This window comes from Panthera pardus, unplaced genomic scaffold (genome assembly GCF_024362965.1).
Source record: "Panthera pardus isolate Hobbes unplaced genomic scaffold, ASM2436296v1 HiC_scaffold_178, whole genome shotgun sequence".
Lineage (NCBI taxonomy): Eukaryota > Metazoa > Chordata > Mammalia > Carnivora > Felidae > Panthera > Panthera pardus.
Window position 1 is genome coordinate 7,314 of NW_026526741.1, and position 14,797 is coordinate 22,110.

General features: G+C 36.0%; 1 long non-coding RNA gene across 1 annotated transcript; it reads left to right on the forward strand.

The window, feature by feature from the left end:
- The first annotated feature begins 454 nt into the window (after positions 1-454).
- Positions 455-1,089, forward strand: LOC128777986 (uncharacterized). The gene is made up of 2 exons (XR_008423258.1): positions 455-548; positions 705-1,089. It is a non-coding gene; the product is annotated as an uncharacterized LOC128777986 (long non-coding RNA).
- Positions 1,090-14,797: the final 13,708 nt, after the last annotated feature.

The window sequence follows — 14,797 nt, forward strand, 5'->3', positions numbered from 1 at the left end:
ATTGTATTACCAAAGAAAACAGAAGCCTGACCTAAAAAAAACCTGTGACTCCATACACCCTTGATCCCCACGTTTGCCCCACAAAACTGCATTATGAAGGCAGTACAACCTCCAAGGAAACCATTCTCTTCAAAGCTCACTTTAGATGCTGCCAGTGGGGGATAGCAGAGAAGGAAGAGCCTGTGGAGAACAGCGCCAGAAACCTTGGAGAACAATGGACATTGGGAATTATCCCAGAAAGGAGAGCCAGGAACTGACTCTGCGGCCAGGGCAAGGGTCTCACAGGGCCTGCCCAGCAGGCTTTAATGATCATTCCATCAAGTGACTGTGGCTGTTTACCATTTATTTCCTTTACAAATGAGAGTCTTTTGTTTGCTTGTTTCCTGTTATGGAGTTCTTGCTCCACCATTGCCTGTTGGATGTGATGGGAAAAACAGAACAGAGAACTTATTTTTCAAGTTCTAAACCCTTAACCCCCTGGAGAGAAATTAACCTGATGGAGAGAGTTATGTTTATCACCAGCTATGCTGATATTGGAGTTTGATGTGGTAACTGCATTAGAGTTTTGGTTGTCTTCTTTGGGGAGTCGGAAAGATATTGGAAGGCAGATGCCAACTGATATACGGTGAAGGGGAGGGAGGACTGTGACAAACCCTGATGCTTCCGCACCAAAATTGTGTCCTTTTTCTAGGGCACATACCTAGACTGCATTTCTCAGCCTGCCTTGCAGTTAGGAGTGGCCACAAAACTAATTTCGGACCAATGGGATGTGAGCAGAAACAATGCGAAGCTCTCTCAGTTGAAGGCTACTAAGCAGTGAGTGCTTTCCCTCTGTGTTCCTTCTTTCCTCATATGCTGGCTGGGAGTAAACATAGAGAGAGGCCCTGCAGGACGATGAAGGTGCAAGATGGACGAAGACTGAATCACCATGTGGAGAAAAGCCAAACATAGGCCAGGAAAACTCATTTTGTATTAGTTAATAAACTTGTTATTTTGGGATAATTTTATACTTAGAGAAAAGCTGTAGCAAGAGAGCTCCTGTAGAATTCTAACTGCAATGTAGTGAGAAATAAACTTCTATTTCTTAGAGCCATTGTGTATTTCAGAGAATTTTACAGCTGCTAGCATTACCCTAAATAAAACCACGATAGTTGATCTTAATTCATTTTGAAATGAATATATATTATATAGTATATAGTATAATTATACACATTATTTAGTATATATTATATAGTATATGTTATACATTATATTACATATTATTATATATGATATATGATATTCATATATATTTGGTATTTAAGCTTTTTTAAGGAACCAGGCACTTATTTTATACTGCTATACATTTGGAACTTACTTCTCTTAACTGTTAGTCATTATATTCAGATTTATTATCTTCACTGAAAATTTTATATGTCTTACATTCAATTTACAATGGTGGAAGAGTTCTGGGATTTTTGTTGTTGTTGTTCCATTTCTTCGAAACCTGTTGGATTTCCAGTCTTTAGTCCTGTCTTCAGCTAAAAATCATTCTCTTTGCATATAAACATCTCAAGCTTTAAATGTTAGAGAAAGTAGTATCAAGCAAATGTCTCAACAATACTGATGAATAAGCACTGGGCATTCTCTTATATCAGCCTTACCATTTCTTCTATGGCTAACCCATGCCTTCCTTTGTCCTACCACTACTAGATTTTGATGGGTGTATTGGCCCATCATCCTCTCCATATTCTCTTCCAGTGGCTATAGAAAGTTTTCCTATAAGACAATGCTTAAAGATGTGTTGTGTATGTATTGCGAGAGGCACAAGAGATGATTTTAGCTGATGAATGTTTTAATTTTAATTATCATTTACACAGTCTTAAGGTTTAGCAGAAAAACCTATCACATAAAGACATTTAACTGGTATGAATATATTTTACATTAAAATAGAGTATAAATGATACAGTTAAATAAATAATATGTAGTATGCAACATGAACATGGAAAAAAAAAAACCTACAAATGTAGTAAGTGAATGACTGAAATTTGGGAAAGAAGTTTTAATGAGAATTCAGAACAGAAATGACCAGTTACTCAGCACATCCTTAGTTCACCCTTGAAGGGAACTGTTGGGTCCATGGTATAGACAAGAACTCGAATTGAAAAATGGCACAGTATTATTGTCTGTAAACATGTATTCAGTGTTTATTATTTGTCAGGCACTGTTCTAAGTATTTTACATAAATTAACATACTTAATTGTCACTCCTAATGTAGAAACGCAGACACAGACAGTTTCAGTAACTTTAAAAATCCAGAGCTAGTCAAAGGCAAGGGTGTTGTTTAACCAGTACCTAAGCCTTTAAATATTGTACTTTATTGCTTTGCCAGGGATATAATGTATACGCATAAAGGCAGTCATCACATTCTTGGGGAACTACAAAGTTGAGATTTCCTGCATGCATAAGGGGATATTTCCAAGGTACAAATTTGAGTCAAACTTACAAATTTGTACATGTTTACACAGGAAGCTAGAATCAAGTTTCAAATCTGGTATGAATCATCTTAATTTTCCTTTAGGGAAAGTAATATTGCTTATCATTCCTAAGTCAATAAGCTAGCCAATCTATCATGTTCAACCAAGTTATGGAGATGCAGAGGAAAAAGAGAACTTTCATCACCTGTCTTTTGCTTTAATGCTCTTCTCGGTTAAGCATTAGGCACAGAAATGTGTTATCATCCCAAATCAGATTACTCTGACTGAGACTTATGATTTAGGAAATCTGGATCCAAACCTGCCTAGTTGTTATACACAGATATGACAAAAAGTTAAGATATTCTAAGACAGCTGTCGTTATGTAATTTACTTAATTGAAATAATAATTTAAAGAACACTTGAGGTCAATCAAAACTTTGTGAGGTAAGTTTGAAGGAAACAAAGGCTCTCCTAAGCCATACGTAGTATAAAATAACAGAAAATCTTATAGATTTGTACATGTTTATCTATCAATAGCTTATTATTAGTATCTGAAAATTTTGCTAATTTTTACAGGACACTTTCTTGAAAAACATTTCTGCCTAGGACATCAGATGTTCTTATTAACCATTCATTTAGCCAGTAAACATTTCTTGTTTAGTACCTAGTAGTTTCTAATAGTAGATGCTCAAAACATACTTGTTTGTTGATGTTATGAAATACAGCTAATGCTAGTATTGCAAAAAAGAGTACTTCATTTCGGACAGTCCTAATTTTTTCTCATGAACTTCAGGACTTTTTAAATGTATCTGATACCAAAAACCTATGTTTTGCTCTGCGAATTACTTCTGGAAACATTTCAGAGTATTAGCAATGGTGGGCTCCATTTTTCAATCTTAGATCCTTCTTACTTTTGCAGGAATTATTTTAATTTTTCTTTTTTTTAGGGTTTATTCATTTTTCAGAGACAGAGAGAGAGCATGAGGGGGAAAGGGGCAGAGAGAGAGAGAGAGAGAGAGAGAGAGATTGAGAGAGACAGAATCAGAATCTGAGCTGTCAGCACAGAGCCCGATGTGGGGCTCAAACTCACAGGACCATGAGATCATGACCTGAGCTGAAGTCAGACACTTAACCACCTGAGCCACCCTGTGGGCATCCCTGTGGGAATTCCTAAGTAACCATTAAATTTGGAAAACTTGAAAAGCAATAATAATATCAATAGCTTGATACTTTATTTTAATACATTATTTTCTCTGTGAGTTACAGAAGCATTTCTTCTGAGGAAGGCTTAAAATATGGCTTTTATGTATGTTTGTTCTTTCTTGTTTCCAAATGTTCTGAAATAGTATATAGATCCTTCCTCTAAACATAAGTGGACATGTATGTATATCTACCACATATTTATCTAAGTGTCCACAGCCTGATTTTTTTTCCTAGTTTTTACACTCTTGCATTATGAAATGTTGGTTTCAATACTATTTTCCAACTCCCACAGCCTGATTTTTTTTACTAGTTTTTACACTCTTACATTATGAAATGTTGGTTTCAATATTATTTTCCAATTCCCATTTGAGAATTTTATGAATTGCTACTTTTCAATTTATTTCCAGTATTTTGTAAAAAGAAACCTTAACCATTTAAAGTATATCTGGCCTATGTACTAAGAATGTTACTTCAGGGGCTCCTGGGAGGCTCCGTGGGTTAAATATCCAACTTCAGCTCAGTTGAATTTGAGCCCCATGTCAGGCTCTGTGCTGACAGCTCAGAGGCTGGAGCCTGTTTCAGATTCTGTGTCTATCTCTGCCCCTCCCCCACTTGTGTTTTCTCTCTCTCTCTCTCTCTCTCTCTCTCTCTGTCTCTGTCTCTGTGTCTCTCAAAAGTAAACAAATAAACTTTAAAAGAATGTTACTTCACAGTTTCTTTCAGAGTGGACTCCATTATGTCTTAACTATTTTCTGTCACGGTATTCTGCATCTTAAACAACTGAGCTTTACCAATAAATACCTGAGTTGTTGGCAGTCCCTCCTCTGAAGAGAAGAAAAAGTGAGGCCTTATCTTTCTGCAATGATGCCATCTTCCTATTGATTTATAATGTTCAATAAATAGGGATGATTTGTAGCTACCATTGGGAAAAAAAATCTTGAAATACAAATGACTTCTGACCTGGATTTTTGGGACCCCATATCAGATGAATATATCACTGAACTACTTTTAGATCAGATCTATGAGTTTCTCCTTCTTTGTTTCCACCTACTAGTCTCCCCACTCCTTCTTGGCCCCTTCTCAGGTACGCTAGCTTCATAATTGTGCAAAACAAAGTGGAAGAATGCAGTACTGAGGGTGTGCAATGCATAGTTTTCTTTAAATTCCTTTTTGTTCTTACTATATACATCATAATTAAGTTTTCTAGATATGTTTTCCACCAAAAAGAAAAATTAAAAAGTCATTTTTTGGAAGTGTCTTCTTTTTTTTCCTTCCATTTCTTCTTCATTCTAATCTATTTAAAGAATATGAAACTGATGGGTGGGACTAGTACTTGGTATGAAGTAAAAATAACAGAATTTGGGCATATTATTTTCCTGGTATAGGAAGGTCTCCTATGAAAGTTATACATAAACATGAAACATTCCACATAGCTCTGATTTTAAATAGATTACCATTTTTGATGAACGTTTAGATCTTGTGGCTTAGAGTTGAAATAAAAATCGCTTGAATAAAAGCATTAGTTTGCTGCAGCATTTTCCCAGACACGTACATTTTCTGAGGCGTACCTCCCATTAGCAACCTCCCTGGATACTTGGATTTAAAAACAGAAATAAATTTGTGGTCAAGTGTAGTTGTTATCTTCACAGTTTCTCAAAAGCTCCCCCCAACTCCTTCAATATATCCCAATTCTTATGTTCAAATCTTCATTTGTTTGGCCAAATTCTTTTTTTTTTAAGCTATCACAATCAGAAATTAAGAAAAGCTCATTTAGTTGTTACAATATAATAAACATCACCCTAAATGATGGCTGCATTTTTTAAATCATGTGTATGTGGGAGATAACTGCTTTGGATGGAAAAAAAAGATAATATATGAAGATATTATCCTATCATGCATTTAATCTTCTAATTTTGCCCGTTGGTGGAGACATGCCAGTTCACACATGTAAAATCATAATTACTCATCCACTAACTATATGTATTTTTCATATTCTTAATAGGAAGTAATGACATTAACCATAGAGAAACCAATTTCTTCTGTCTTGTTCCTTTTTAATGTACCACAGGTATATTACTTCACATTTAACATCACCTCCTCCCTCTGCCTGTGATATCATTCAATTCTCATAGTGGGCACTCATAAGCAAATGCTCCCCTTTTTGTTTGTTTGCCTCTTCCATAAGCCTCTTTTGCTCTATCTTGTCAGAAATCTGACACTCTATTTCCCTGCAGGAAATAAAAGGGAAAGATTCAAAAACACTCTGGAGGACATATTAAAGTTTTTCAGGTTTGTTGTTTGTTTTTTGTTTTTTCAGTTTGTTGAATATTCTTTGGTCAGCATCTGGGCCATCTGTGGTGTTCACCAGCCTTTCAATCCTGGGCCAGGTCTAGGTGAGTTAAGTTCAGCTTCAACCACACTTTATTATCTCCCAGACAGCCAAAGAGAAGCACCTGCTGGAATGATTTAACTTCCTAATATTTCTCCCTTGCTTTATTTATCCCAAACACATGTTCCTCCAAGAAGAAAATCAAACTACCTTACGCCTTCCTGTTGAAATAAAAAGTAGTTATATAAAGTGCACACAGACTTACTTGTTGCTAAATACTGTTTCCTTTAGTCCTCTCATTTCTTTTTTCATGCTTTCAATAGAATGTTTCTCTCCAAGAATTTTTTTCAGATTGAGAAATGTCATTCACACGGACCTTGGACACACTAGTATTTTAGCCTTTTAAAACATGCTCTTGAGATAAAAAGTGCCAGAGCCAGAAACACTGCTATACCTGAATAATACAATTTCCTACATTTTTTTCCTGCAGAGTACATTTATGTGTTGTCTTTTTAGTTTTTAGTTTACTTTTTTCTCTGTAGGTTCATTCGTATTTAGACATGAATTCCAAATTGATAGGGCAAACTACGTGCTAAAATAGACACATAAACATTTTATTCTACTCATAATACTATCATTGGTATTAAATCTAAGGCATTGCATACTTCGTTAGAGCCACAGCTATAAAATTACTATTGTTAGCACATAATATAGCTTACTTAAAACCTCCCTTATTCTTCATACAGAGCTATTACTCCATTGATAAAAAACAAAAATAATAGAACACCTGGGCCAAACTGACATTCTCTCCACAACTGCAAGTCATGTTATCTTTTAAATAAAAAGATTCTCTCCACAACTGCAAGTCATGTTATCTTTTAAATAAAAAGATTCAAGACAGCAGAACACAATACCAAGAAAACTATCTCATAAACACCTCAAAACAAAGGAAAATATTACACAAACAATTATTGAGGCCCCAGATTGTTAAAATGGTCTATCTAGTTTAGCCAAATTATAAACAAGTCACCATTTGACTATGTTGGACAGAAACAACATATAGCTAATTTTATAATGTTTAATGGTCCAAAAACTCTGAACAAATTAGAATCAAGTTTTATTTTCAGTCTCAAATATAAAGTGTCTTTCATTGACCTAAAGTGCTTAAGTTGAAATATTGAGTTTACGCCATACTTTTTCAGGTATATGTTCAATCACTAAAGAAGAGGTTCTATCATTTGGAAAGTAATCCATAATATGTCGTTTGATCCATGAAAAGTAAAGTGTGACAAAGATATTTACTCATACTGAGATTTCTATAGTCTGCTGACACCTTTCCTCATACATCATTATTTCTTAATGCAAAGCTTGGACATGTACTAACTCACTGAAAATGCTCTGCCTGTGTGTAAAGGTCACTTCTACAAGCATTGCAGGAGGCAAAGCTTTTCATAGCTGTACCATTCTTTCAAGATTTAACAGGTTTTTGGTCAAATATCTAAAATATGCACATGAAGACTCTCGGCAGCTTCAGGCAATATCTATTAATTGTATCTTTCCAGTTTCCTTTCTTTATGTATTCTTTGAGGTTTTCAGAGACCCCAAACTCACCTTCTGCTGCCGAAAAAGCAGATTTAGTTCTGAAGGTTAATCCAACTCAGCAGGATTGAAGGATGGCACTTTTCCTTGGTCGTAAGTATGTTGGCTCAGGCCAGACAGCTGTTAGGACATTCTCCTCTGGGAATCGTGCCCTCAACACCCACCGTTGATGCACATACATGGTCTACTGGCTGCCGACTTCCGTGCCCATCTGCTCAAATGGCATGGTGCCCACTCACAAGTTGGCTGGATCCTTGCCCTTAGTGTGTAGATGCCAGGCAATGATGGGTTTAGATGGGCAGCCTGCATAATACTACAAGTGACAATTTTTTTCTTTCTGTCTCTACAATATCTGTCCTCTGTGCCTTCTCTGAAAGGGAAACTCGTGTTTTTCCACCTTTGATTGTACCTGTGAACACTCATAGCCGTCCTCAGGTAGATGTGCAAACGTACCCAACCTGCCACCACGAGTAAGATGAAAGAGAGGAAAGGATCCACAGAGCCCCAGATGACAAGTTCTAACACTGAAATGGGTTGGATTGTGAAAATCCCGACCACCTGGAGTCTGTCAGAAGAAATTTAGCATGGGTGTAAGTGCAGCAGACCTCTCACAGATAGCAATGGCACCAGTAAATAGTTTAAGTTAGAGGACTTTTTGCCTGTCACAGCCCCAGCACAAATTACTTGCCTTGTACTGAAAAGGCACATACAACAGTAAATGTAATAAATCACCCAAAAAGAACAAGCCTAACGGGAACGCGGTTTATATGCTGTGGGGGGGGGGGGGGGGGGGGGGAGGGGGAGGGGCAAGGGTGCAAGCTATGATACTCAGACCTCAGAAATAACCCTGACCGGAGGTCCTAATGGAAAGAAAAAGAAACAAAAATAGCATCTCTCTTTCCAATCTACAGCAAACCCATAGAGAGGAATAGATTGGCATAGGAGGTTGTGACTTTAATGATCCAAAGCATATGAATGCTTGTTAGCAGACAGCAGACAGACATAAGTAAGAACAACAGTAATGGCTACATCTGCATCCTGGCCTACGGCACTCAAACCAATCAGGCGGCATTGGAGAGCAGTGCCCGAAGGTATGTTCAAGCCACGCTTTCCTTGTGTGTTTATTTAAGGGTGATTGAATTCAGGGTGTTGTCAGTCTGCCTTGGAGAATGGTTATCCAATGTGTAGGCATGATCTTTCTCCCTGAATGTGCTCTGTTGAGTGAGTTAGTTATGTGTGACTACTTGCTCTGTCCTAGTCTTTATACAGTGCCAAAATCCTCCAGTCCAAGTTCCAAAGGAACAGGGCCTAAAAACTTTTGGCTCCAGAATCAAATTAGGCTTCTCTGCTTCCCTAGCCAGAAATGCATAAATACCCAATGGCCAAAACCAAAGAATTTGACATTGTGGAATGAATAGAGCTGTCATATACCACTAAAGTGTGGAAATATCTAGCGTTTGAAGTCAAGACTAGTTCAACATCTTCAGTAATCAGAACAGACTTCTTTGGACACCTTCATGGGTTAGTCTGGCTTTTGAGCGAGAATGTTTCTGGCAAGCTACTGATTCCAGATATCAGAAATGCAAGAACATACGGTTTATAAGAGAAAATCTGCCATTTTTTTGCATCAAAAAATTCTCAAAGGCAGCACATTTTCATAAAAGACAAATCCCTCATCCTGTTTTCCTCATTGACCTTCAAGTTAGCACCACTTGCTTAGATGTATATACTTTAAAAAGAACTAATCAAAGAAGAGTAAGATGGAATACTTGGAAAAATAATATTTATGTGAAACTCAGCTTGGAATTATGTGGGAGAGTTTCTGGTAAAAATAGACAATAGGTATAATCACCTAAAACTCCTCAATCATATTACTAGGCTGTGATTATCAGTGTTCCCAGAGCAAATCATTTTCCTCATGATTTATCATGCCTTGAGGGTAAAACAGTAAAAATTACATACTACTAATTTATTGAAAATGAAGAAAAGCAGATGTCCTCTCTAAGGAATCTTGAGGGTAAGAATTATGTTTTACTCATCTTTAAATCCACCGAATTTAGCATAGTTAGGAATATATATTACAGGATTGGTCATTCCAAACTCTATATTGAACCTCTTTATACATGTGACCTATTATTTCATTCCATTAACCAAAACTTTCAATAGCCTATAATGTCTTCTTTAAAGTATCTCATTGGAAACATATTCATCATTCTCTTCAAAAGTCAGTGATCTTTTCCAGATAAACTCTTATAATTTCTCATAGGAGATTTGCCATCTTTTCTTACTGAAATAAGGTCAAATTTTCAAAATGATCCCTTCATTAGTCTACAGTTGAAATAACCAATACTGGTGGATGATAGCTCATTGATCTTTGTAGTATAGATGATACTTGGGGCTCAGGTTCCTCTTCTAGAGGGAAAAACTGATAAGTTATATATAGATATAGATAAGTGTGGATATAGGTAGATAGATATATTTCTGCTTTTAAATAGCATTACATAATCACGTAGATTATTATTCTGAACAGTTCTGTGTTCTGCTATCACTTTATCTCTTGACACCCATATTCCCTCAAATGTAAAATATGGCATAGCATAGTACTTATTCCTTATAGGATTACATTAGGAATGAAAACATTAATACATATACAGATTCGGCCATATGGTAAGTCTTCATCGTTATAAATTCCCCTGTATCAATTGTACCATTCCTTTTCCAGTAGTCCTTCTAACAAATATATTCTAGTAAGTAGGCAATTAATATTAAGCCAATATATTCATAAATCTTCAACGATTCTAGGGTACCTGAGTGGCTCAGTTGGTTGAGTGTGGAGTGTGGAGCCTGCTTAAGATTCTCTCTCTCTCTCTCTCTCTCTCTCTCTCTCTCTCTCTCTCTCTCACACACACACACACACACTTATGCTCTCTATTTATATATCTAAAATAAAAAATAAAATCTTCAATGATTCTAGAACTCTTTTAAAATGATTTGTTTCTTTACTTTAAGAAATCCCAATCATTTCCAGCTAGGATATTTTGAAAATATTTTGTTAGAAAAACCTTTAAACACTCAAGGAGAAGGGGTTTCATTGGGCATGCCCTCCAGGAGGTGAAAGACTTGGTGTAATTTTAGAATTTGCCTCCCACAATCCCACCTCTGGCCTTCAATAAATCATGTCCCTCCCACAAGCAAAACATATCATATCTTCCCATGATTCTAAAGAGTATCATCCTATTACAGCATCTCCTCTAAGTCTAAAGTCTCATTATCTAATCAAAATCCCACTCTCTCATTGGCTCAAAGACCAAAACATACGTACCTAAATCCAGTTTTGAAAGAGGTTGAGCTTCACTGAGATCAGCCATTTAGTAGCAAAGATGGGAATCAAATAGTTTGTTTCTATAGCTAGTGGTGTGCTATCCATGCTATGAAGTAGTTATGATCATTGCCCTCATTGCATAGACAATAAATCCAAGAACAGTGAGAAAAGACTATAAGTTAGTAAGAATCAGAGGCTCTTGGTTAAACCAGAGTCATGCGACTCAAAACCTCATACATTCTGACTCCAAATCTTTTAAATGCTGAAGCTACTGGCCCTCAAAGTGGATACTCAACAAATGCTGGTTGCCTGACCATCACACTGCACTGCTTGCAGATTAAAGTATGTAATAATGTTTATCATACTTTCCCTCAATTATTTTACACCTAAGTTCCTATTTTCTATTTTCATCATATTTCATAGAAGGAATCTTTATAGTCATCTTAAACATTAGCTGAGATGAAATAATAATAGCAATGTTTTAGAAATGAGGAAGATGAATAGACTAAAGACATATAAAATTTACCACAATATCCACTCAAAAATAGTGCTACAGATTTGTATTTGGTGAATCCTGGAACTGGAAAATGCCTATCTGTTCTAGATACCATACCATACCACACCATAAAGATTTTAGAATGCATTTCTAGTTGCAAGTGGTAGATTGGTCACATACCTAATCTCCCCTATTTACTAAAATCAGAGTAAAAGAATAAAAATTTATGTATGGAACATGAGAGTGTGAGCAAAAGTGGATGACAGATCTCAAAAAGTTTTGAAGATAAAATGTTTATGAAAAGGTAATTACTTTGTAAAACGAAAGAGGCTGCAACCTCAGTGTTTGCAGCTTGGAAGATGGGTGTTAATGACAAAATTTTCATAGCCCTCTCTCTCCCCACAGAACCTCCAAGAGGCTCATCACTCAGAAGCACCAGGTAACCTGAAAGACAAAGTAAAGATTGCCTACAACAGCCCCCACCCAGGAAAGTTGGACTCTAAGGCTCACTTGTTCATTGCATACAGCCAGATGGCTGTTCCAGAGCTGCATCAGACAGACTTTGAACCAAGAATCTTCCAGAGTCTTGAGTCAGGGTCACCTGCCATTACAGAGAGCAGACAGGACTGAGTGACTGTGAACGAGGGGATTAAAGTTTACCTACTAAGCAATGGGACCCTCAGCTCCCATGCTCAACCATTGTCCCAGAAATGCCAGAGGAAAAAAATGTATCCCTTCATCTAGAAGACTTGAGGAATCTTCTCTGGAAGAGCAAATGGCTTCAAAGTCCTTCAGATCCTGAAACTTGAATATCTTCAGTGAAAAGCCTCTTTGTGTGCGTTCTACATATTCTACAGAGAAGCTTGGCAGTCAATAAGCCCAGCACCTCAACTCCAAGCATACACAGAGCATTTTGGTGCCTCTGTTTAAAATATGTATATGCAGTCATGGGTCACAAGAAATTAATTACTATCTGATATAAAACACAATATTTATATACTGTATTTACAAATAATAATTGTATCATATAGAGTATATTATATAATACTATACAATTATATATAATAAGTTATAATTACTATATTATATACTTATTTATTGAGCACCATTTATGTAAGCAGCATTTTCTAAGTGGTGAATAAAATAACCTCTGATTTAAAGTTTTTGATTAAAGTCCCAAAATGGAAGAGAAATATCAAAATAAGCACACATAAAAAGGAACTCAAAATAAACAGAAATAATACCAAAAAAATTTTTTTAATATTATTGTAATATCCTCAAGAGATAAGAAAATATATAGGATTTATAAAAACAGTAATAATAATAAAGGCACTGAAAAATTTAAAAATATAAATGAGTATAATTAACATAATTTTTGGAGGATACAAATGATAAATGTGTCAGGAAATAGTGTTAAAAACAGAGATGAATTATGAAAAAGAAGAAATAAGAAAATAATCTAGGATGTCCAACATCTGCCATATGGAAAAATCCAAAAAGGAAAAAAAATAAATGCATGGTAAGAACTTTTAAAATAAAGTACAAGAGAATGTCCCAGAATTTTATGATATGAGCTTTTTGATTGAAAGAGCCTACTAAGTATCTAGTATAATAAATTAAGAAGTAGCTCATGCAACTTTATAGAAGTAGAAAGAATGAGAGAAAGATCGCAGATCCCATGGAAAAGGATGGGAATCAGAATGGTGATGGAATTTTCTAAAACTGACTGGAGTCTAGAGGTATGCTTTCAAAACTTAAGGAGAAAATATTATCAACCCAGAATCAGGTAGCCTGTTAAACTATCAATCAACAGAATTGAGCAAGAACATCTCCAGATATAGAAAGACTCAGAACATTTGTTTCCACCACATTCTTTTTGGGAAACTACTGAGGAAAATACTTTAGCAAAGTGAAGGATTTGACCAAGGAAAACAAGCCTTCAAAAGTAAGATGTATATACACAGGAACAAAGAGACACAATGAGAAGTTGTGTGTTCACAGATGTGTGTCGGGCCAGCAGAGACTTCCGCCCAAATTGAAGCAAGAAGATGGAAATAAATGGAAAGAAGATTTAAGAAAAGAAAAGAAAAGAAAAGAAAAGTAAAACGGGGCAATATTATTTCATGTTTCGGTGTTTGAGAAAAAGATTGATAGGAGTTTGACATATTGCTGGCATCTTTGGGAAAATTAGCTATAGATGTGACAAACTATAAGTAAATTAAATGAAGGCAAGTTGAATCCAAAGGAATGATGGTTATATAATAATTCTTGGTTCAACTGCACATATTTAGAAAAACACAATAATGGAAACTAGCAATTGAAAAAAATGTGATAGAGCTATAATGGAAAAAATTGAAGGAAGGGAAGTTATAGAGTGTAAGAGAGCTAATATTAAACTATCATAACAGAAAGTCAATGCATAATACCTAAAATAGATAAATCAGGAAAAATCAGTATATATATAGTGTTGAAAAATATGAAAGTTAATATAAAAAAGAATCAATAGCCATAACAAAAAAACCAAAACTGTTGAAGGTGGTTGCCTCTACGAAGTGAGATTAATGAGTAAAAGAGAAGCCAGAAGAATGCTATGTTTAGTGACAAGTTTTGTAGACTAATGTCTTAAATTAAAATTTTCTTAGGGGTGCTGGGTGGCTCAGTTGGTTGAGCGTTTGACTTTGGCTCAGGTCTTGATATCGTGGTCTGTGGGTTTGAGCCCATGTAGGGCTCTGCGTTGACAGCTTGGAGGCTGAAGCCTGCTTCGGATTCTGTCTCCCTCTCTCTCTGCCCCTTCCCTGTTCGCATTCTGTTTCTCTCACTCTCAAAAATAAACAAACATAAAAATATTAATAAAAAATAAGTAAAATTTTCTTCAAATAGTCTTGAGAGAGAGAGAGAGAGAGAGAGAGAGAGAGAGAGAGAGAGAGAGAGAGAGAGGGAGCAGGCAATTACACCTAATTGGATAAATGCTCAACCAGGACCCTCAGCAATCAATCTACACCACAAAAAAGTCCCACTTGCCTATCAGATCCTAAATACAAGTTAAATACAAAAGCAGTTATAAGTCTGATTCAGCAAGGAATAATTGTTACAGAATCACAATGGTAATAACCGGTGGATTCAAGCCCTGTGTTCACCATTGAACTGTGTGAATTAGGGCAAGTCATTTAACCTTTCTGCATCTAAGTTTCTTCATCTACAAAATGCAGACTATATCTTGTACCTCATGGAGTCAGGGGATGATTCAATGGGCTAATGCTGCTAACATGCTTATAAGAGCACCTGGTACATAGTAAATGCTCAGTAAAAGTTAGGTGTTATTATCAAAAGAACTCCTGAATTTTGCATGCTAACATAAGTCCTTTGAAAGTGAAGGCATCACCCTTTGAGCT